The following is a 25584-nucleotide window of genomic DNA, read 5'->3' on the forward strand; positions in this document are numbered from 1 at the left end:
GGGCTCTGGGATTGGCTCGCCTCCTGTGCCCGAGGAGTGGTGGAATGGTGGTGGAGAGCCTCCTCCTGGGCCCTGGGATTAGCTCACCTCCTCTGTCCTAGGAGAGGTGGAACAATGGTGAGGGAGCCTCCTCCCTCTGCTGTGATTCTGAGGGGCTTTCCTTTTATGTGATTTATTTCTTTTCTCTAACTGCTTGTAGAACTTTGTTCTGTTGAGTTTCTGGAATCTTAACAATTATATGCCTGTGTGTAGATTTTTTTTGATCAAGGCTAGTTGGAGTCCTATATGCCTCACTCATCTGTATGTCAAGTTCGTTTCCCTTGCTTGCGAAGTTTTCTGCCATTACTTCTATGAAGAGTTTTTTTTATGTCATCTGCACTCTCTCCTGTTTCTTCATTGACTCCAATCAGTCTTATGTTATTCTTCTTTCCATCGTCTAGGAGCTGCTGGATTGCCTTCTTGTGGTCCCTTACAGTTTTAAAGCAATTTTTCTTTTCCTGGTCACTAATTGCGATCTTATCTTCTATATCTGAAATTCTGTCCTCACATTGGCTCATTATGCCGTGTAGACTTTCAATGGAGTTTTTGGTTGTTTTTTTTTAGTATAAGGGATCAAAGTTGGGTCCTTGTGCTTGTGCAGCAGGCTGTGAAACCACTGACCTAAATCCCCGGCTCAATGGAGTTTTTGATCTCCTGGAAATCTATTTGCATCTGTGTTATGGATTCCATTTTTTTTCTATGTTGGGATTCCATCATGTTCCTCAGCTCCTCTCTAGATTTATTAATCATGTCTTGCACTAGGAGCACAATCTCTGCTGTTATCTGAGAAATTATTTCTGATTTCATTTTTTGCTGAGCCTCTTTTGTTGGCACTTCAGGGAGTCCAGGTGGTTTAGTATCAGAGTGTTCCATCTTCTTTCCCTTTGGGGAATGATCTGGAAGTCTGGTTTTGAGACTTGTTTATGTGTCTTCTCATTTCGACTGGGGGTGGGAAGGTGTGGGGCGAGTGCTGTTGTTGGCCACATGGCTCACTTCGTCTGAGCTGGGAGTGGTGGTACAGTGGTTCAGAAGCCCCTTCCTCTGGCCTGGGAGCAGCGGGACAGAGGGCATCCTGGAAGCCCCTACCTCTTGGCCAGGAGCAGCCAGAGTGCCTGCAGCCAGGAGGCCCCTTCCTCTGGACCAGGAGGGGTGGAATGGATGGCGGCCCAGAAGCCCCTTCCTCTGGGATGGACAGCATCCCAGAAGCCCCTTCCTCTAGGCCGGGAGTGGCGGAATCGATGTCGGCCTGGAAGCCCCTACCTCTCAGCCGGGAGTGGTGGGGACGGATGGGAGCCCAGAAGCCCCTTCCTCTGAGCTGGGAGCGGTGGAATGGCGGCTCAGAAGCCCCTACCTCTGGGCCAGGATCAGCGGGGCAGATCGGGGTCCGGTAGCCCCTTCTTCTGACAAAAATGTTTTTTAATTAACTTTTTTGTGTGTTGTATCTAAGGGATCAGTGCCTAACCATTGTAACAAGGGTTTTTCCAATTTTTTTTTTCATTTTCTTCTTCCATCATGCTTCTTGAGATAAAATTTCTATATAATAAGCTATATATATTCAATTTTTCAAAATGTTTTAACATTAATATACACCCATAAAATTACCACAATGTAGATGATGGATGTATTCATCATCTTTAATAATTTCTCATATTCATCACCTTTAATAATTTCTTATTCATCACCTCCCTCCTGCTCTTCCCTGTCTGATATGTTTTGAAAGTGTCTCCAGAAAGCATGTGTGGGAAACTTAATCCCCAATGCAGTGGTGTTAAGAGGTAGAACCTTTGGGAGATTATTTGGCCATCAATGCTCTTTCTCTCATGAGTGAATTAAAAGTTGCTGTTTTGGGTTCATTGTGATAGGCCAAGTTTGGCTCCCTTCTTCGCTTTCTTTTTTTTTGTTGTTGCTACTGGGGATCGAACTCAGGTCCTTGCACTTGCGCAGCAGGTGGCAAAACCACTGAGCTAAATCCCTGGCCCCCTTCTTCTCTTTCTTGCCTTTCCACAGCATTAGGTCCTTTCCTCATATGGATACCTTCATCATCCTCTAAAACTGAAAGAAGTAATTTATGTTACTTATAAATTGCTCATTTACAAGAATTCTCTTATAGTAACATAAATTGAGCTAAGATAGCATTTCCTTCTCTGCCAGGCATTCAGTGACTTACTTTCTATTGCAGTGGGCTGCATTGCATCTTTAGAATTTTATATAAACTGGACTTATGTATTATATTATCTTTTGTGTGACATCACTCAGCATAACTATCTTGAGATTTATCCATTTTGTTTCATATTACTATAAGCCCATTTGTTTGCTGAATAATATTACATTGTATAGATAGATGTATTAAAGTTGGTTTATTCATTTACATACTGGTGGATATTTAGGCTGTTAGCAGTTTTCAGCAATTACACATAAAGCTGCTATGAACATTTATTGTTTAGACATATAGTTTCTTTTTTCCTAGATAAAAATCCAGTAGTAGAATGGCTGGATAAGATGATAGGTCTATGCATAACTTTTTAAGGAAATAACTAAACCTTCTTTCAAAGTAGTTATATTTTTTACATTTTTGCTCTCTGTGTTTGTGAACTATATATATAGTTCCTTCACATCCTCCTCAACAGTATCATCAGTCTTTTAAATTTTAATAGGTATGTATTGTTATATCTTGATTATAATATGCATTTCCATAGTGACTAGTGTTATAGACAATTTTTTCATGTTATTATTTGGCTTCTTAATACCTTGTTTGTTGAAGTGTTTGTACAAAATTTTATAATTTTTAAAAAATTTTATTGGTGCATTTTAGGTATACAATATAATGACCTTCATCACTGAACATTTGTACCTTTACGTAATATATCTTGATTCTTTTTTCCCATTCCCATGCCTTCCCTTCAACCCCTCCAGCCCATCCCTATTTACAAACACTTTGTTACCATGTTTTCATTTTCTCACATTAATTCCATTCCCTTCTTTCCTCCCTCCCCCACTTCCCCTTCCCCTTTGCACCTTTTCTTCCTATTTCACATTATCTGTTATACATTTTGATCCTTATTTATACTTTCAGTTTCGCACACTATAGAAGTTTACAAGGTTTTTTTTTTTTTGTAACAGGGATTGATCTTGGGACCTTGTGCTTTCGAGGCAAGCAATGGCACCACTGAGTTAAATTTATAATTTTCAAAAGTGGATTGTTTTCCTCTTTTTGAGTTTTATGACTTATATTATAATTACAAGTTCTTTTTCAAATGTATACTTTGGAATATTTTTCTGAGGGTATGGCTTGCTTTTTCATTGTTGGAAGTTATTTTTTTGTAGAGTAGAAGTTTAAATTTTAATAATGTCCATTTCATGAAATGTTTTTATTATGAATTATGATTTCATTGTTATATCATCACCGAATCCAATGTAAATAAGATTTTTTCTTATGATTTCTTCTAAAAATTTTATATTTTCAGATTTTTCACTTAAGTCTGTGACTCATGTTTGGTTTATTTTTGCATGTGATAATGGTATATGATACGGGTTCAAGTTCACCTTTTAACTATATAAATCTAGTTGTTCTAGATGATTTGTTTAAAAGACTATCTTTGTTCTAGTGAATTAGCTTTTGTATACTTGTCAAAAAATTAGTTGTCTATACATGTGTGAACCTGGACTATCTGTTCTTTTCCATGCATCTACTTGTTTGTCTTGATATCATTCCTGTATTATCTTAAATATTGTATTTTATAATGGGTCTTGAAATCTGTTGGTATTAGGCTTCCAACTTAACACTTTTTTTCCTCCAGAGTTGTTTTAGTCTAAATTTTTTATATTTCCATATAAATTTATCATCTGTTTCTCAGTCTCTAAAACATGAAAACCTGTTGGAATTTTTTTGTTTTTGTTTTTTGTTTTTTGTTTTGGATGGAACTCGGGACCTTGTACTTGGGAGGCAGGCTGCAGTGGTACCACTGAGCTAAATTCCCGGCCCAACCTGTTGGAATTTTGATGGATAGTTGTTGACTCCATAGTTCATGGTGGGAGGGATTGACAGTATACATCCATTGTCAGATTATCTGTATTTTGTTTTGGCACTAATGTAAACAGGATATAGAAAACATTTTGTTTTTCTATATTGATCTTGTATCTTATAACCTTTTGAAAGGTTTATTTGTATTTGCTTTATTGATAAATTTCATCATATTTTTTATTAAACCAGAGATCCTCAAAGTACAACATGTGTGTCATCTGATTCTGTAAATGAAATTTTATTTCAGCAGTTATGTTCATTACTTATTGTATTGTTTATGGATACTTTCAGTTTATAGTGGCAGAATTGAGTAGTTGTGACAGAGATCATGTGGCATCTAGCCTAAAATATTTACCATTTACATCTTTAAGGAAAATGTGTGCTGACCCTATCCTAGATGATCATATAGTCCACTAATAAATATCATTTTCTTGCTCATCTGGATGTCTTTCATGTCTTTTCTTACTGGCCAATTACTTTACTCATTGGTGGGACACACTACCTCTCACTAATTAAAGGAAGAGAGGTTTATTTTGGCCCACATTTTAAGTTAGTAGTTGATTGGCTCCAAGGCACAATAGCATGGTAGAAGGGCCTGGGTGGAGGAAAGCTGTTCATGTCACAGTGGCTAGGAAGCAGAGGGGATAAGGAGGGAAGAGCTGATAAGGGAGATAAGGGAGGTATACCCTTGGTCATACCCTGCCCTCTCCCATGTTCCTTCCTAATCAGGTCCTACCTTCTAATGGCATATTTAACACTGAATGTATATTCCCCCAACCCCGAACCCCACGATCAATCACTTTCCAAAAGCTCTGCCTCTAAGTGTATGAAAATTTTAGTAATTCCCTTTTAAAAAAATTAATTTTATGGGTACATTTTAGGTATACAGTATAATGAGATTCATCATTGGAAATTTGTTCCTTTACATAATATATCTTGGTTCTTATTTTTTCCCCATTCCCCTGCCCTCCCTTCAACCCCTCCAACCCATCCCTATTTAAAAAGATTTTGTGTCCATTTTTTCATTTTTCTCATATTAATACCATTCCCTTCTTTCCTTTCCCCAACCCCTCCCACTTCCCCTTCCTCTTTGTACTTTACTTCCTATTTCACATTATCTGTTATACATTTTTTTGTCCTTATTTACACTTTCAGTTTCTCACACTAGAGAAGGTATTTGGTATTTACACATGTGTGTCCTATTTATTCCACTTAAGCGTATCCCCTCAATGTGCATCTATTTAGCTATAAATGTTTCTAATTTCTCATTCTTTATGGCTGAGTAGTACTTCATTTTGTTTAAAAAAAAAACCCACATTTTCTTTATCCATCCTCCAGTTCATGGACAATTGGACTGTTTCCAAGTTTTAGCTCTTACAAACTGTGCACATATATCTCTGTGGTATGATGCTTTTAATTCTTTTGAGAAGATACCCAGCAGAAGAATAGCTGGGTCAAATGGGACCTCTAATCCTAGTTCTTTGAGGTATCTCCATATTGATTTCCACAGTGGCTGCACTAGTCTGCACTCCCACCAACAATGGAGAAGGGTTCCTTTTTCCCCACAGCTCTTCTAGCATTTGTTATTGGTTGATTTCTTGATAGCAGCTATTCTTTGTGGAGTGAGGTGGAATCTCAGCGTTGTTTTCATCTGCATCTCTCAAATGACTAGTGATGTTGAACATTTTTTCTTATGTTTATTTGCTATTTCTACTTGTCGGAGAAATGAGTGTTCATTTCAGATGCCAATTTTGGATTGGATCTTTAAATTTGGGGGCTCTGATTGTTTTTAAGTTCTTTATATATTCTAGATAGTAAGACCTTTGTATGAGGAACAGCGGGTAAAAAAACTTTCCCACATTGAAGGTTGTCTCTTAGCTCCGTTGGTGGTGTCTCTTAGCTCTGTTGGTGGTTTCTCTTGCAGTGCAGAAGCTTTTTTTTTTTTTTTTTTTGGCACTGGGGATCGAACTCGGGTCCTTGTGCTTGCTCATCAGGTGGTGAATCACTGAGCTAAATCCCCGCCCCCAGAAGCTTTTTAATAAGAAGAGATCCCACTTGTTGATTCTTTGTGGTAGTTCCTGTGTAACTGAGGTTTTGTTCATGAAATCTTTTCCTATGCCATTGTCTTCAAAATTCTACCTAACCTCTCTGCTACCCGGTTTAGTGTTGTCTGTTTTAATATTTATATCTTTAATCCATTTTGATTTTAGTTTCATGCATGGTGTGAGATATAGGTCTAGCTTTAATTTTTAGCAAGTTGAAACCCAATTATTCTAGCACCATTTATTAAAGAAGCTACCTTTCCTCCAGTGAGGGTGTTTGGCTCCTTTGTCAAAGATGAGGTGGCGCCAGGGACTTAGCTCAGTGGTTTTGCTGCCTGCTGCCCGAGCGCAAGGACCTGAGTTCGATCCCTGGTATGTACACACACACACACACACACACACACACACACATTAGCAAAGATGAGGTGGGTGAGTATATCTGGAGTTGTTTCTGCATTTTCTAATCTGTTCTACTGGTTCTCAGGTCTGTTTCTTTGCCAGTACCATGCTGTTTTTATCACAGTGGCTTTGCAGTATAGTTTCAGGTTAGGGATTGTGATACTCCCTACCTTGTCTTTGTTGCCTAGAATTGCTTTTGCTATTCTAGGTCTCTTCTTGTTCCAAATGAATTTTTGGATTGTTTTCTCAAGGTCTGTGAAGTATGCTGTTGGAATTTCAATTGAGATTGCATTGAATCTGTATAGCAATTTTGGAAGTATGGCCATTTTCACTGTATTGGTTGTTTCTACCCAGGAGCAAGGGATGTCTTTCCATTTTTCTGATATCCTCTTCCATCTCTTTTTTCAGAGTGCTATTGTTTTCAGAGTAGAGGTCTTTGATTTCTTTCGTTAGGTTGATTCCTACGTATTTCATTTTTTTGGATGCTATTGTGAAGGGAGTTGTTTCTCCAGTTCCCCTTTCACTGAGTCTGTTGTTCCTGTACAGGAAAGCTATTGATTTTTGTGTATTGACCTTGTATCCAGCTACTCCACTGAATTTGGTTATTAGGTTTAGAAGACTTTTGGTGGATTTCTTGGGGTCTTCTATATAGAGTATCATGTTGTCTGCATATAATGACAATTTGCCTTCTTCGTTTCCAATCTTTATTCCTTTTATTTCTTTCTCCTTTATCTAGTTGCTGTGGCTAATGTCTCTGAAACTATATTGAATAGGAGTAAAGATAGTGGACATCCTTGTCTTGTTCCTGGTTTCAGAGTGAAAGATTTCAGCTTTTGACCATTTAGTATGATATTGGCTATTGGTTTTTCATAAGTGTCCTTTTATTAGGTTGAAATAGAGACTGTCTATTCCAGTTTTCTGTAGGGTTTTTATCATGGATGCATGTTGGATGTTGTCCAACACTTTTTCTGCATCTATTGAGATGATTATATGGTTTTCATCCTTGGCTGTATTGATATAGTGTATTACATTGATTGATTTGCATATGTTGAACCATCCCTACATCCCTGGGATGAATCCCACTTGGTCAGGGTGTATGATCTTCTTGATGATCGTCTGCATTCTCTTTGCCAATATCTTATTAAGGATTTTTGCATCTATGTTCATTAGTGAGATTGGCTTATAGTTAGTTCTCTTTTTTGGTTGGGTCTTTCTTTTTATTTTTTTTCCGGTTGGGTCTTTCTCAGCTTTGGGGAATCAAGGTGAAGCTTGCTTCCAGGAATGAATTTGGAGTGTTGCTTCCCTTGCAGTTTCATTGAAGAGTTTAAATGGTAGTGGCAGCAGTTCCTCTCTAAATGTCTTGTAGAATTCAGCAGTGAAGCCATCAGGACCTGGGCTTTTCTTAATTGGTAACATTTTATTTACATTTTCAATTTCATTGATTGATATTGGGTTGTTTAGAATTTTTAGGTCTCTTTGTTCAACTTTGGTAATTCATATGGATCTAGGAATCTGTCCATTTCTTCTGTCTTTTCCATCTTGTTGGCATAGAGGTTCTTGCAAACTTTTTTTGTTGTTGTTGCCTGGGATGGAACTAGTGATCTTGTGCTGGGGAGGCAGGCGGTGGAACCACTGAGCTAAATCCCTGGCCCAGAGGTTCTTGAAGTGATACGGAAAAGTTTTAGATAACTTAATAGATTGAATATTAAGGTAATTGTAGAAGCAAAATAAGTAAGTGTTCTTTTAAGATTTGCTTTTCCCATAACTCCTTGTTTAAGGTGAGGATTATCTGACTCTTAAGGGGTAACTTCATTAACCTAACAAAGTTACCATGGATGGTGAATTTCAAAGTTTATGGCCTATCTTGTGTCTGTGACTTGTAAATAGGAACTGGAATTGTATTTACATATCAAAGACCGCTAAGGATGAGATAATGGCTAAAAAGGGTACAAAAAGGGAAATACTGAACAAAGGGGGCATGGATACTGACCAGACTGGTTTCTGGCATCCCACCCACTTTTGAGAAGAAATTTTATTATTTTATCTGAATTCTGTGTCTCTGTGTATTTCTTTCCGAGATTTCTGCAACAGAAGTAGTTATTGATGATCCTCTGGATTTCTGCGGTCCGTTGTAATTTCACCCTTTTCATTCCTAATTGCATGGCATGGATTTGGGTCTTTTCTTTCCTTTGTTTTTGATAAGGTTGCCTAAGGGTTTGTCAGTTTTGTTTATTCTTTCGGAAGAACTAACTCGTTCCTTCATTGATTTTTTTGTATTGTTCTCTTAGTCTCTATTACATTGATTTCTGCTCTGATCTTTATAATTTCCTCCCTTGTGTGCGCTTTAGATTTGTCCAGCTCTTCTTTTTCTAGAAGCTTGAGGTTCAGCCTCAGGTTCTTGAATTGAAACATAGAACATGTAAATGAATAATTTATTAGAAGGATTGAAAGACAGACTTGAGCAGTGAATTATTTTAAAGGTAAATAGATTAAACTTTATAGTTTGGATCTTGAATGTTCCTCCAGTTACCCATGTAATAGGTTTGGTCCCTAGCCCGCAGTGCTATTGGGAGGTGATAGAATCTTTGACTAGTGGGCTCTAGTTGAAAATCTTGGAGTCACACAGGTATCAGCCCTTGATGGGAATGTTGGAATCTTGTCCCCTCCTCTTTCTTTTCTTTCCAGCTGCCTTAAGATGAGTGCTCTATCCTGCACTCCTGGCATGGTGTGTTTCAGTCAACCTTGAATTGAAACTTTCAAAACAAAGCTTTCCTCTTCCCTAGACTGTTGACTGTTGATTATCTCAAGTATTTTGTTATGCTAATTGAACATACAGTTTCCAGTTAAAAGGGAGAGTTTAAGGGCCTGGTGGTGGGGTGGGTGGAGTGGTGGTGGTGGCTGTGGTGGTGTAGTTAAGTGTTTGGGTGAATTACCAGTTGAAACCAAAAAAAATCCAAAAAAACAACACAGCATAACAGAAATGGAGACAAACGCAGGAGCCAACTATATATGCTTTTTTTTTCTTTGTGTTTTGAGACAGGGTCTCATTATGTAGTTCAGGCTGGCCTCAAATTCACAGCAGTCCTACTGCCTCAGCCTCCTGAGTTGCTGGGATTATAGGAACTTGTCACTGCCAGCAACTATATGCTTCTTTTAGCCTGTAGGGCATAATGTCAATTTTGTGATAAAGTCACGTTGTTGTGGCATGTTTATTCTTTAGAATATTTCTGTTGGTGAGTTATCAATTTAAATTTTAGGGGTTTTTTATATTAAGCAATGAGTACTTAACAGGAAATAAATTTTCAACATTGACTATTTTTTGGTGTACAAAGTCTCAAAAATAATAGAAATTCCTGTTTGAGCTACAATGAAAATGTCAATAGAATTCTACAACAAAAAACCCCCAGTTATTACACCTAAGAAAGCCCTACTAAGTACAGCAGACCTATGAATGTTTTCAGTTCTGCTAATAAAGTGTAATAATAAATACATTTTTGAATATGGCTATTGGTACATGCAGAACATTTTACTTGTATTTCAGCATTTGTGTATTTCACAACATCTTTTAGATTTTCATGTGTTACAAACAATTTCCAACATTGAATGGCAGTGCTGGCATTTCATCCAATAGGTTTCACCCCTGCCAAGGTCCTTGTTATATTTTCGGATGTAGTTCCAACATTGTATCATTCCATTTGTTTGCGTGACCATTTTGACTAGTCAAATATGTACTCACATTGCTGTTTTCTTCATTATCTGAATCAGGGAGGTCGGCATTCCTTGTGTCTGTATGTTTGGAGGGACTTATTTTCAACTGTGTAAAGCTGTCCTTTAAATCTAGAATCAGATAATACTAACAACTTGCTTCTTAATCTTTGTGGCCTTTACTTTGTTTTTTGAGATAAAAACTCCCTGATTTTAGTCCCTGTTCACTGGAATAAACTTTTCTTTCAAAAGCCTATTTTAAATGAGTGAATTCATGTGTGTCGTCTATAACACATAATACAAATATATACATTTTTTTCCTAAAAGGGATTTCTGAATTGAGGGCAACTGTATGGATAGCAAGTTTTCATCTTGAATCTTACTCTTATTCTAGGATATAATTTCACTACTTGAAATATATTGTTAGGTGAATTGGTACACCGCATTCATAGTGTGTTCTCTCACTCTGGTATTATTGTGGTGTCTGGTGGTTCCAGGCCTTTTCTGTCCCACACAAAGAATTGCCTAGGACAACCAATGAACAGGTAAGTATAACTTATTTAAAGCTAAAGGAAAAAAGGAAAGAGTGCAGAAAAAGAAGAGTAAGAATAAATATGTCCTGCACTCAGGTTGGCGGATGGGCCAATGCAGAAGCAGAGACAGCAGAACAGAAAGATTGCAGGGGTGGCAAAGTCAGTGGCCGCAGTTTTTTATAACATCTCAGATCTTGTCCCTTGGAAGTTGCACTGCCCATGTATTCTAGCCATGATTGACAGCCTATTTTTCAGCCACCATTCCAGATCTTCACAATCGACAGGTTATATCTTGCTTCTTGGTTTCCAGCCAGCCTCCCGTGCTCTAATCTCCTGCCTCAGTATCATTCAGGTTCTTTGAGTTTAGCTCTTGAACTTAAATGCATATACATGTATCATCTTTTTACTTTAATTATTATTTATTTATTTATTTTTGGTACAGGGGATGGAACTTGGGACCTTGTGCTTGAGAGGCAGGTGGCAGCATCACTAAGCTAAATCCCCAGCCCTCTTTAATTGTTAATGGTGATTCTTTGCCTCCATCACACCCTTTTTCTTTGTTACCATAGATAGAAATTGTGCTTCTCTGGATATAGAAAGTTGACTCAAAGCTGTCAGAATTAATTTTCTAGAATATTTGAAAAAAATAATCTTTGATAAATAGTATGTTATGGCATATGTTTAGATGTCCCTCCAAAGCCTCATGTGAATGAGGTAGGGCTGTTTTGGAGGTGGCTGAATCTAGAGTGTGTGATTCATGGTGCACTGCTAGACCAAAAGCACTAGGATAATGGTGTGGATGCTACCCTCCCTAAGTAGTCTGAATAAGATAAAAGGGGCAGGAAGATGCTGTTAAGGTCCCTTGTTGCTTTTGCAGTCTTCTACCTCCATGAACTGTTGTTCCTCGGTTGGAGCCAACCGATTATGGACTGAAAGCCAAATAAACCTTTCCCCTTTAACTTTGGATGTTGGATATTTTGTTTCAGCAATGAGAGAAAAGAAACTAATACATAGTACAATAGAGTTACCTGATTACATGATAGCATGATATGAAATGATTAAGACAGTACTTTTTTTGTGTGATTGTATAGGAAAATTATATTCTGTCTTAGGGCAAGCTGAAGGTTTTTCACTTAAAATTTTATTTTTCACCTAATTATAACCATATACAGGTTGCAAACTGGCAACCTAGGCCTCAAAATTAGAGCTCTGCTGTGCATGTGTGTGTAACAGAGATCAAACTCAGGATCTTGTGCTTGCCAGGCAGGCGCAGCACCACTGAGCTACATCCCAACCCCTGCACATTTTTGAGTAAGATGTTTAAAAACTAAATGTGACAATAAAATTACCTATTTTCTAAGAAAAATTAAAATCACTTAGCTTATATTATCTCCAATAAAAATTAGGGCATTTGTTATAATTTTTGTCATTAATTGATGGTTTTTCTTTGGGCTGTAGTCCTTTACTCTTTTCTTGAGACTCACTTTTTTTTTTTTTTTGGTACCGGGGATCAAACTCGGGACCTTGCACTTTTGAGGCAGGCGGCAGAACCATTGAGCTAAATCCCCGAGCCCTTGAGACTCACTTTTAATTTGTTTCTGAAAATTACTAAGCTTGCTTTTCTATGTGATTAGAAGTTATTTTTTCTAAATAACCAAGGGAGTATGTAAAGGTGCATATCTCCAATGATGAATGTCATTATATTGTACACCTAAAATGTACCAATAAAAGGATATACAAAAAAAACAAGTTATTTTTTCTAAAATAAGTTGTTTTTTTCTATTTTCTTCAGATCATACTTTGAATCATTTTTCCTCTATAGTTGAGTTTGTCTTTGTTATTCTTGAAATTTTTAATTTCACATTTCTTAAAATATAGATTCTAAGGATTAAATTTTATAGAACATATAGAGCTAAACTTTTATTTGACTAGTCTAGTTTGGGCTAATACTCCCTGGATCTCTTCCAGTAAGAGAAATGGAAGCAGAATCCAAATCTCCCTGGAAATCTATTGATGAGTGAAATTTATTAATGGACAATTTTCTTGGTTTTATATAATTTCATGCTTCATTAAATGTATTTGCTTCCACAACAAACCACAAAAGTATGCATTAGGTGATTTAGAAAGTATAGAATTATCCTGATATAAAAGCAGCAAGTAATTTTTGAAAGCCTGCCATGTCTATAATGCTCATATTTTTTATAGGAAGGAAAAGGATAATCCCTTCTTTCTGCCTCAGTCTCCCTACCAAAGTTATCTCTGTTACAAATATTATATAGTAATTAATTGTTTGCATTTATTATGTATATCTGGCAGTATTCCTATGAACTTAATTTATTTACAAACATTTATTTCACTTTATTGGATGTTTGTATTTCACTTTTCTTTATGTACAGAATTATATTGAGCTATATGGATAATTACTGTTTCTCATAGCTGTTGGAATAACATACCTGTTTATAAGAAATTGAATACAGTTTATGGCTTTGTATTAGTGATATTTCCATTGAGACAAAATACCTGACACCCAAAACTTAAAGGAGGAGAAGATTATTTTGGTTTATGGTTTCAATCCAGGGTCAGCTGGCTCCACAGCATAGAAACAAGATGAGAGAGAAGTATGATGGAAGGAATAATGCTCAACCCATGGCAAACAGGGAGTAGAGAAAGGAGGAGTAAGGGACAAAGTTACAACCCACCTCTGACTAGGCCCTATCTCTGAATGTGAGACTTTTGGAGGACATTTTAGAGCTAAGCTGTAACCTTCTACCCTGCCACCCAGAAAACTCATGTCCTTCTCATTTTGTATAATCTATTTAATTTTTTCTTTAAGAGTTGCCAGAGTCTTAACAGTTCTGGCATTGGTGAAAAGTCCCAAGTCCAAAGTCTCCTCTGAGACTCAAGGCAAACTTAGCTGTGAGCCCCTATATAAATAAAAAAGAAAGTTAACTACTTCCAACATATAATGGCAGAGGGTAAACATTCTCATTCCAAAAGGGAGAAGCAAGGTGGTAGAAAGAAATGGGACTAAAGCAAGACTGTAACTCAACAGGGCAAACATTAAATCCTGTTCCATGTCTAGCATCCATAGTAAGTTGTGGAGAGATGTGAACTCCAAAGGTGTTGGGCAGCCCCCTATGTATGGCATTGCTGGTTGCAGCCCTTACAGCTTCTCACTTGGCATGACTACTCACTGCTTTCACCTTTTGGCATCTCCAAATTTCTTGCAGTCTTCACTGTTCTTCCATCTTCACATTCACAGCTTTATGCATTGCTCTCTTAGGGTCACACTACCTGCCCTCCCAGGCCTTCCTCTGGAATCTGGGTGGAAGCTTCTCTGAGCCCATAATTCTTGCATTCTGCATGCCTGTAAAAACATCATATTTATGATGCCAAGATCTGCCTTCAGTTCGAACAGTTACTAGGCCTACTTGGATCATAACTTCTCAGGCTTCAGAGTGCCTAGATAGCTAAGCACAGTGAAATGAATCCTGGGGAACTAATCCCCTAGGTTAGGATGGTGAACCTATGGCACATATGCTGCAGTGGGCTGTTTGTATCAGTGAAAGCCCTAAAAAGTTCCCAGTCACTGCCCTAGGTGGTTCTTCTGGAATAAGGTCCTCAAGGGCTCTCTTTTCAGATGAAAGCTTCAAAGTTTTGTACCCTTGAGTCTGTGAAGAGTGGAGTCTTACTAATTTTTGAGATGCCTTCAAATAGTCCTTCCTGTTATTCTAATGCAAAGTACTTGGCTTCTTTTTAGTGTTAATCATTTCAGCAGCCATGCTCCTTAAGGCCCCAAATTTGCAAGTGCGTCTTTTCCAGCAAAACTGGAAAATTCCTATGTCTTTTGGCTTTGGTTTTTGCTCCTGGTTTCGTTGTAGATCTGGTTAACAGCAGCCAGCGATACCCTTAACCACCGCCTGAGGGTTGGGCTGCTTTGAAATTTCCTCCATCAGATTAGTTAGTCTGTCATCCTTAATTTCAGTCTCCTACAAAATCTCAGGACATGGGCAAAATGTAGATACATTTTTTGAGTATAACACACATGACCTGTAGTTCAGCTTCCAAAGGAGTCTTTGTTCCAAACTGAAACCTCCTGAGCCTCTCCTTTGATGTTCACATTCCTATCAGCATTTTGGTCTTCTGAGCTCTGACCAGTATTGCACATCAGCCACTGCTCACAACATTCTAGGGTTTCTCTAGTCTGTTTCTCTAAACTTTTCCAAACTTCTTCCACAAACAATTTCCAAAAGCTTCTAAACCACATGATCAGCATGGACACCACTTCTCTGATACCAAAATCTGTCTTTTAGTCTCTTTCTAGTCACTGAGGATAAAATATCTGACACCCACAACTTAAAGGAGGAGATGTTTATTTTGGCTCATCCTTTTCAGTCCATGGTCAGCTGGCACCAAGGTAGAAACAGGATGGCAGAGGAGAATGGTAGAGGTAAAGGTACTCAACCCATGGCACCTGGGAAGCAGAGAGAAGGAAGGAGCCAGGGACAAGAATATACTTTTCCAGATTATGTCCCCAGTGACCCATCCCCAAATAGGCTCCCACCTCCAAAAGTGACTTTTGGGAGATATTTTAGATCTAAACCATAACAGTCCTGTAAATGTAGTAAACTATATAGAGGCTAGAATAATTAGGAAAGATAGTATTATACTTAATTTGTAGCATCATCTTGAGTGTAGTAAGTACTTGATGCTTGTATCAGTCTTTAGAAGGCATGCTGATGACTGTAGTTATAATTATTCAGAAACTGTTTTCTTGCATTTTGATATGTGAGAATTGCAGTCCTCTAAAAGTTGGATTTTGTAGGTGAAGCTCCTTGTTCATAGCTTCTAGAGCTGGGAATTCAAGAGCTAATAAAAAAAGGTTTATTTGATTTAATGTACCCACTTAATTCGTTGAAATTTAGTAATAAGGAATTATCTTTTGATTATTTTACCACATTCTGATAGTTTTATTGGCTCATTTTTTATGGTAAACTCGTACCTATTATATAGACATGTATCATCTCTACCTGGGTCAGTATTTGGATGAGACCTGTCAGCTTTTTATATTAGTATTAAAATAACATAAAATTTACCATTTTAAGTATATGTAAGTGTATAGCTCAGTAACATTAAGTATATTCTAATTGTATTTTTATCACAACTATCCATCTCCAGAACTTTTTCTTCATCCCATTCAGAAACTCCATTAAACAAACATTAACTGTGCATTTCCCCCCACCCTCTGCCCTCTTATCTACCATTTTATTTTCTGTTTCTATGAATTTAAATATTTTAGGTATCTTATATAAGTGGAGTCATACAGAGTTGGTCCTTTCGCATCTGGCTTATTTCACTTAGCATAATGCATTCAGATTATAACAAATTAGAATTTCATACCATTTTAACAATACTCCATTATGTATTTATACCAGAGTTGCTTTATCCATTTATCTATTGATGGACATTTTGGTTGTTTCCACTTGTCATTTATTCTGAATAATATTGCTGTGAATCTTGACTGTAACTGGAGGTTTTGGTTTTATTTTGTCTTTGCAGTGCTAGGGATCAAATCTGGGGCCCTGTGCATGGTAGGCAAGTGGTCCATCATTGTGCTACACCCCTAACCTATGGTCATTGAGAGTTTATTTTTGAGCATTTTTTCCAATTTCTTCCCACCTCCTTCCTAGTTAATATAATTATTTTGAAAACATTTTAAAATCATTTCAAATGCTATATCTTAGTCTGGTTTCAAATGTTATATCTTGGTCTGGTTTCAAATGTTTTATCTTGGTCTGGTTTGTGAACCACAGTTTTTTTAAAGAGTGGCTTTATTCTATAAAAATACACATTAATTTAAATTTTTTTTTGGTTAAACAAGTCTTATCTGTTTTCATTTCCAAGTGTTTTTTTTTTTTTTCCTATGAATGCCCTCTCTGTACATAGTATTTGTTTTAAAGACTATTAGATAAAAGTATTATGGATGTCCATGGAAGTGACTTTAATTAAATTGCTTTAATAACAATAAATCAGGAAATAAAGGAAATGTGGTCAAGCTAAGCCTTTAAAGATTGTAGTACTTTTTGATGAACAGTTGGAAAATGAGGCAGTTAAAGAAGAAACATTTTGAAAGGCATAGAATCAAGGAACAATGAACATTTTCTTGGTGTGTAAGTTGTTTAGGTCAAGAAAAATATCATGAAAAATAAATCTGGAAGATATTTTGAGGTCAAATTTGAATGTCTTTTGTGAAGGTTGGGGAGTGCTGGGTATTGAACCCAGGACCTTCACACTGAGTTAACATCCCCAATCCCCTCCCGCCCCATTTAAAATTTTGAGACAAGGTCTCACTATAGTTGAAGTTCCTTGTCCGGGATAGGCTTGATTTTATAATCCTCCTGCCTCAGTCTTCCAGAATGCTAGAATTTAGTTCATTTTATTCTTACTTTGGGATCTAGAATGACTAAAGAAGTTCTAAGTCAAAGATGGCTAAGAACAAGGTGTGGTGGCACATGGCCACAATCCCAGCACTTCAGAGACTGAGGCAGGAGGATAGTGAGTTTGAGGCCAGCCTAAGGGTACATATGCAATGAGTTCAAATCCAGCCTGGACTATGTAGTGAGCCCCTGTCTCAGAAAACATTTTAAAAAAAAGAATAAAAAGGCCATGGACTACCTGTCGCAGTGAAGTGGATTTAAGGGAAAGTGACAGATTATGACAAAGTAAAAATACAGAGACAAGGAATCTCTGGATCCAGATTCAGAGTTTGTTAGATTAGGGGCAGAGGATTTCTACATTATAATGAGTCTTAACTTTAGACTTTGCTGCTGAATATTTGAGAAGGAGCAAGAGCAGAAAGTGATTTCAGCATAGAAACTTACTGAGTTCCAAACAATCTCTTAGGCTGTATTGATTAGTAAATGAAAAAAAAAAATTTTTGCTATTAAGGGCTTTTTGTAAATAGATTATTTTTCTATAAACTTTTTATAGCTTAATTCCTTAAAATATTTATGGGTCAGATTTTCAAGTGATCAGAAAACAAATCAGATGATTATTATTATTACTTGTTTGTGATGCTGGGGATTGTAGTTCTTTTCTTTAAAAGGTACTTTATTACAATTACTTTAATAAAGTATGGTTTAATATTTAATTGGAGCAAAGCTGTAAAAATTGATGTCACTTGAAATGTACAAAATCATAGTCCTGTGTAATTTACTGTTTTAGAGGATCGTGTATTTCAAGAGCTCAGACATTTGTTTTTACATATTTTTTCTCATTTCTACTTTTTACGCTCTTAAAGTGTACAGTTTGAGTTTGGGGATCTTTATACTCCTATAGAATCCTTATTACAATTAAGAAAATGAATATATACCCATCGTCTTCCAAAATTTCCTTCATCTTTTCCTTGCCTTATATTTGTATGCTTTCTATTGTTATAGGTTGTTATCTTTTTTATAACAATATAAATAGAATCATGCAGTATATTTTTGTGAGAATATCTGGCTTCTTTCACTCAGTATAATTATTTTGAGATTAATATTTGTTGCATGTATCAGTAAATTGTATCTTTAATTGCTAAGTGGAATTCCATTCTATAGATACACTGTATTTTGTTTATTCAGTTCACCTATTGATGGATGTTTGGTTGTTTCCATCATTATTTTATTTCTCTTGGATAACTTCCTAAAAGCTGAATGACTGGATCACATCAAAAGTGTATGTTTAACTTTTTAAGAAAACTGTTTAACTGTTTGCAAACATGTACTAGTTTGTATTCATTGAGCAGTGATTAAGACTTGCTATTCTTTTTCATCCTAACACTTGGCAGAGTCAGTCTTTTGAATTTTGGCTCTTCTAATGGGAGTCCATTGGTAACTAACTTACTGTGATAGTTTGCCACCTGAAATATGCTGTAGTGAAATCTCTGTTCAAATATTTTGTCCATTTAAAAAATTGAGTTGTTTCCTTGTTATTGAATTATATAGTGAACTATATAATTCATTATGTAGGCCCTGCACATGTATATGTTTTCTAATTATTAAATTTGTGGTTTGCCTTTTCATTTTTCTTACAATTTATTATTTTTTTCTTTCTTTTTTTTTTTTTGTACTGGGGATCAAACTCAGGACCTTGCGCTTGTGAGGCAGGCGCAGTGCCACTGAGCTAAATCCCTGGCCCTATTTTTTCAGTTTTTATTTTTCATTACTACATGTTTGCATTGCATAATGATTATATTCCTTGTGGGGTGTTGCTACATACACATAACACATCTCAATTCTTTTGTTCAAGCCCTTTCTTTCCCTTCCCTTCCCTCCCTACTCCCTTCATCTCTTGAGCCCTTTTCCATTTGAACAAAATCAATCTCCCTACTTTCCATTTACCAGAGGCTGATCAGACCCTCAGCTACTTTTTGGGGGGACAATGAGGAATAAAGAGAAAGAGATCATTTTCAAGATACAAAGTGGACTGAGAGGAGATCTGCCCATAGTGGACAACCTCAAGTAAAACTCCATGGTTCGCTCACTTTTATTAGCCAGTGAGAAGCATAGGGGTAGGGTAGCATGTGTTTTACAGAATAGCAACTATAGAGAATGGGTGGATAAAGACTAAGTTAATGAGGAACCATATTTTCTCTACACCCAGATGCCTGTATATTGATAGCTGTCCTCAGCAGATGCTGTCTTGCCTCAGTAGTACCGGGTTATTGGCATTCCATAGCCAGGGTGCATGTGGCCTTCTGTATGTTTCCCTGTTCCCAGGGCAAGATAACACTGACCTCAAGACTATGAGGTCTAAATCATGTAGCCTAGTCCCCAACACCCATTATCTGTTTTATACTTTGCTTTTTATTTATATTTTGGGATTCTCATGTAGAAGAGAAACTATGTAGAATTTAAGCTTGTATGTCTGATTTATTTCACTTAACTTGGTCTCAGGGTAAGACTTAAGTTTATCTTTGTGGCAGAGTAGTATTCCACTGTGTATAAATGCCACACTTTATCCATTTATGAGTTGTTATATGTATAGGGCACTTCTAAGATTCAGCTATTATGACTTGTGCTGCTATAAACATGGGTATGCATGTGTCACTCTAATATGATGTCTTTCTTTCAGGAAGTTACCTAGAAGGGGAATAATTGGTTTGAATGGAATTTCTGGTTTTAGTTTTTTGAGGAATCTCCACACTGATTTGCATAGTGGTTGTACTAGTTTACATTCCCATCAACAGTGTAGAAGGGTTCTTTTTTTCCTGCAGCCTCACCAGCATTTGTTTTTAATTTTTTTTTTCTTGGAGGATTTCAAATAAGGCTTTAATTGCTTAATGAAAACCACTGCTAAATGCTTCCTGTTGTGCATGGGTGACAAGGGGAGCAATAAGCTTAGAATCTGCTAGATATGATGGCAGCTTAAGAAAGGAGGCCTCGGGCCTGGGATTTATTAGCTCATTGGTTTCGCCACCTGCTGTGCAAGTGCAAGGACCCAAGTTTGATCCCCGGTACCAAAAAAAAAAAAAAAAAGAGGAAGGAGGTCTTTGCCAGGAGGTCCCCAGTACAGGGATCATGGAAAAGGCTGCTGTCACCTTCTGGGTGGCTACCCTGCCTGGTACCCTGGTACCTCCCCCACCAGAGTTGTCAAACACTTTTTCATGTATTTACTAGTCATTTGTACTTTTTCTCCTGAGAAGTTTCTAGCTATTTCACTTGCTCATTTTTTGATTTTGGGTCTTTTCCTTTGGGGGTCTAATTGTTTTGAGGTTTGTTTTTTTTAAAAAGAAGAAGCTATCTGTGTCCAGCGTGTGTGTGCGTGTGTGTGCGCGCGCGTGTGTGTGTGTGTGTGTGTTTGTGTTTGGTACTGGGGATTGAACTCAGGTCCTTGAGCTTGCGAGGCAGGCGGTAGAACCACTGATCTAAATCCCCTGGCCCCTGTCAAGCATATATTTTTGGCCCCCTTTTCAAAGATCACCTAGCTTAAACATGCCCGAGGTTTCTGCATCCACTTTTCTGTTCCATTGATCCACGTGTCTGTTTTTGTGCCAGGACCATTGCTGTTTTGATCACTGTAGCTTTGTAATATAACTTCAAATCTGGGATTGTGATGCTTTCTGCTTTGCTCTTTTTACCTAGGATGGCTTTTGCTGTTCTAGGTCTCTTCTGGTTCCATGTGAATTCTAAGATTGTTTTCTCTAGTTCTGTGAGGACTGCTATTGGTACTTTGATTGTGATTGCATTAAATCTGTGTATCAGTTTTGGAAGTGTGGCCATTTTGATTGAATTGATTCTAACTATCCAATAAGAGGGGATATCTCTATTTTCTGATGTCCTCTTCAATCTCCTTTTTCAGAGTGATACAATTTTCATTGTAGAGGTCTTTTACTTCCTTGGTTAGATTAATTCCTAAGTATTTTAATTTCTGTGAATGGTATTATTTTCCTAATTCCTTCCTTCCTTCCTTCCTTTCCTTCCTTTCTTTCCTTTCTTTCTTTCTTTTGTACCGGGGATCAAACTCAGGACCTTGTGCTTGCAAGGCAGATGGCAGAACCACTGAGCTAAATCCCTGGCCCCCTAATTTCTTTCATGATGAGTTTGTTATTGATGTACAGGAACATCAGTGTGTATTTGTGTGGTTATGTATCCTGCTAAATTGCTGAATTTGGTTAGTAATTCCAGGAATCTTTTGGTAGAACTCTTTGGGTCTTCAATGTGGAGGATCATGTCATCTAGAAATAATGAAAATATGACTTCTTCCTTTTTTATACATATTCCTTTTATTTCTTTCTTTTGCCTGATTGTTCTGGCTAATGTTTTGAGTACTGTGCTAAACAGGAGTGGTGATAGTGGGAAAGCTTCTAGAGGAAAGCTTTCGGGTTTTCCCCACTTAATAGGATGTTTGCCATTGGTTTGTCATAAATGGCTTTTATCAGATTGAGATAAGGTCCTTCTGTACCTATTTTTTCAAGTTTTTTTTATCATGAATGGATGTTGGAGTTTGTTAAAGGCTTTTTTCTGCATCAGTTGAGATGGTCACATGATTTTTGTCCTTGCTTCTGTTTATGTGTTGTATTAGATTTATTGATTTACATATGTTGATTATCTCAGTTCCACTGAAGTTCAGGCTGGTTTCTTGGTATTAGGCTGGGACTGGATTTGTTGAGTCTGCCACAGTCTGTGTGCCTCCTGCTGTCTTGAACTCTGCTTCCTGACCTCCGGCAAACTTGAACATGGCACCTTCACCTTGACACTGGGAGCCACTAGATGAAGCCAACTTGTAGCTATTCTTGGTTCCAAGCTCAGTTGGCCCCTCTCCAAGATGGCTACCAGCCAATCACCCTGTCCTGGGTGATGTCTGAACCTGAGTAACTCACCAGTCACTGCATTCTGCTATGTCCACTGCTCTGTTCCACTGGTCCCTTTCTCGTGGAGGCCTCTGAGGTCACCATTGTTCACCGTGTGTCTGCAGGTTTGACTCACCTTTCCCAGCCATGACTCTGGACTCTGGGACAAAGCACCACCTGCCTGCCTCCCTCTTTTTTGTTGAAGTCTGTCTGTGGACTCTCTGTGGGCTCTCACTGTGGACTTCACTTCTCACTATAGATCCTTCCTGTGTCCTGGGGACTCAACTTTCCTCCTTCTTCTCTTCCTCACGCCATTATATTCCAATGTCTGGACGGACACCTGATCCCAGAGAGGTTCTTTCTCTGCTGCTCACCACTCTGTCATCTTCCCCTGATTTACATATATTAAATCATCCTTGCATTCCTGGGATAAAGCCTACTTGGTCATGATGTACTATCTTTTACATTCTTTTACATGTTACATTCTGTTTGCCAATATCTTCTTTAGGATTTTTGCATCTATGTTTATTAAAGAGATTGGGCTGCAGTGTTCCTTTTTGGTTGAATCCTTATATGGTTTTGGAAGTATGGTAATGCAAGCTACAAGCAATTATTTGGGGGAATACTCCTTCCCTTTTGATTTTATTAAAGAATTTGAGGAGAATTGCCCTTAAGATATTTCATGAAGATCTTATAGAATTCAGCAGTGAATCCATCAGGACCTAAAATATTCTTAGTTGGTAGGTTTTTTATTACTCTAATTTCATTTCCTGTTAATTCTGTTATTTAGGGTTTTTATACCTTTTTGATTCAGTTTTGGTAATTCATATGTACTTAGGAAACTGTCCATTTCTTCTGAATTTCCAATTTGTTGGCATAAGGTTTGTGAAATAGTTGCTAATAATCTTCTGAATTTTTATTGCACCTTTTTCATTCCTAATTGCATTGATTTGGGTCTTTTTTTGGGGTAAGATTGGTTATGAGTTTGTCTATTTTATTCAGTTTTTCAAAAAACAGTTCTTTGATTTGTCAATTCTTTGTGTCTTTAGTCTTCATTTCATTGATTTTTTTGCTCTGATCTTTATAATTTCCTTTCTGTACTAGCTTTGAATTCAATTGCTCTTGTTTTTCTAGGACCTTGAGGTGCATCATTAAGTTATTTATTTGATCTTGCCCTGTTTTTCTGATGTGGGCATTCACAGGTATAAACTTTTCTCTTAGAACTGCTTTTATTGTGTCCTGTAAGTTCTCGTATGTTGCACTAGTATTATTGTTTAATTTTAGGACTTGTCTTATTTCTTCCTTTTCTTGTTCTGTGTCCCATTGGTTATTCAAGAATGTATTGTTCAATTTCCATGAATTTGCATAATTTATGTGGTTCCTTTTACCATTGAGTAGTTTCATTGTGCTATGATCTGATACTATGGATGGGTTAATTTTGATTCTTTTGGATTGACTACTATGTCATCTAATTTGGAGAAAATTCCGTGTGCTACCAAGCAGAATGTGGACTCTGTTGTTGTATGCAGTACTCTGTAAATGTTTATTAAGTCCATTTGTTTGAAAGTTTTGTTCAGTTCTGATATTTCTCTGCTGAGTTTTTGTCTAGTTGATGTTTGTGTCAGTAGAGGTATTAAGATCCCCCATGATAATTATTATGTTTATCTGATCTTTTACATTTATTAGTACTTGTTTTGGGTATGCTGTCTTTTGGTGCATGTATGTTAATAATTTTTATCTCTTCCTGTTAATTGTTCCCCTATCCAATATGTAGTGACCTTCTTTGGCGTTTCTGATCAGTTTTGAATTAAGTCCACTTTCTCTGAAAATACGATAACTGCTCTTGCTTGTTTCTGGTTTCTTGTTGCATAGAATATGGTTTTCCATCCTTGGATTTTTTAGTCTATGATTTTCTTTTTTTGATTAAATGTGTATTTTTTATGCAGCATACCATTGTATTTTATTTCTTGATCCATTCTGCTGAATTGTGTCTTTTGATTGGGCAATTGATACCATTCAGTTTTAGAGTTATTACTGGAAGATATTGCCTTATTTTTGCCATTGCATTATTTTCCTATTGCTGATTTCCTTTCTTTCTCTTCTCCTTAACTCATCACCCCACCTCATGTATTCATCCTGTTGGACCTTTTGGCATTATTAGCTTCACTGTCTCTTTTTAGGATATCCTTGAGGATTTTTTGGAGTGCTTATTTGGTGGTCATGTATTTTTTTTAGGTGGTCTTTATCATGGAAATATTTTATTTCTCCATTATTTTGAAATATATAGTTTTTCAGGATTTATCAGTCTTGGTTGGAAGTTTTCTTTCAGGGTTTGAAACACTTCCCTCCAACCTCTCCTGGCCTTTATGGTTTGTGCTGAGAATCTGCTGTAATTCTAACAGGATTATCTTTTAAGTGATTCTTTGCTTTTCTCTAACAGTTTATAAGATTTTGTTCTTGTGTTGGACATCTGGGATTTTGAGTATGAAGTGTTGTGGAAAGTTTCTTTGTTTTTTTTTAAAGCAGGAAAATTTATTGGGGAATAAGAATGGGGACTATCGATCCCTGGTACCCCCCCAAAAAAGAATGGGGACTAGGAATGGGAAATAGGAATGGCTCCTAAGAGACAGGAGGGGTCCCAAATGGGTTGCCTGGAAAGGTTCTTTTTGAGTGTGGCTTTTGGGGTTATTATATATGCCTCACTTTTTTTTTTTATTCATTAAGTTTATTGGTACATTTTAGGTATACAATATGATGACATTCATCATTGGGAATTTGTACCTTTACATGAAATATCTTGGTTCCTATTCCCTTGCCCTCCCTTCGACCCCTCCACCCCTCCCTATTTATAAAGACTTTGTTTTCATTTTTTCCTTTCCTCATATTTTTTCCTTTACCTTCTTTCCTTTTCCCTACCCTCCCACTTCCCCTTCCCCTTTAGAGCTTTTCCTCCTGTTTCACATTATCTGTTATACATTTTGATCCTTATTTATACTTTCTGTTTCTCACACCAGAGAAACTATTCGGTATTTACACGTGTGTCCTATTTATTTCATTTAAGAGTTTGGCCTCAATGTGCATCCATTTAGCTATAAATGTCTCTAGTTTCTCATTCCTTATGGCTGAGTAGTACTCCATTTTATTTTTTAAAAAACCACACATCTTCTTTATCTAGTCTCCAGTTGATGGCCAGTTGGGCTGTTTTCAAGTTTTAGCTATTACAAACTGTACTGCTGTGAACATGGGTACACATATATGGCTGTGGTATGAGGCTTTTAATTCTTTTGGGAAGATACTCAGCAGAGGAATAGCTGGGTCTAATGGGACCTCTAATCCTAGTTTTTTAGGTATCTCCATATTGATTTACACAGTGGTTGCACCAGTCTCCACTCCCACCAACAGTGGAGAAGGGTTCCTTTTTCCCCACAGCCCTACTAGCATCTGTTATTGGTTGATTTCTTGATAGCAGCCATTCTTTGTGGAGTGAGGTGGAATTTCAGCATTGTTTTCATC

The 25584-nt window shown here is 37.1% G+C and overlaps 1 protein-coding gene and 1 pseudogene across 12 annotated transcripts in view; both read left to right on the forward strand.

The window, feature by feature from the left end:
* Positions 1-25584, forward strand: part of Sbf2 (SET binding factor 2) — a 450794-nt gene that overhangs the window by 118148 nt on the left and 307062 nt on the right. The window lies entirely within an intron of this gene.
* The window catches only part of LOC106009941 (putative G protein-coupled receptor 160), a 78936-nt pseudogene that overhangs the window by 32289 nt on the left and 21063 nt on the right, over positions 1-25584 (forward strand). The window contains exon 1 of the transcript XR_015451346.1: positions 1-25584. This exon is cut by the window's left edge and continues 32289 nt beyond it; it is cut by the window's right edge and continues 21063 nt beyond it. The product of XR_015451346.1 is annotated as a putative G protein-coupled receptor 160 (transcript).

Source organism: Heterocephalus glaber, unplaced genomic scaffold (assembly GCF_053883595.1).
Source record: "Heterocephalus glaber isolate CG9 unplaced genomic scaffold, H.glaber_assembly_v1.0 deba00001428, whole genome shotgun sequence".
Taxonomy (NCBI): domain Eukaryota; kingdom Metazoa; phylum Chordata; class Mammalia; order Rodentia; family Bathyergidae; genus Heterocephalus; species Heterocephalus glaber.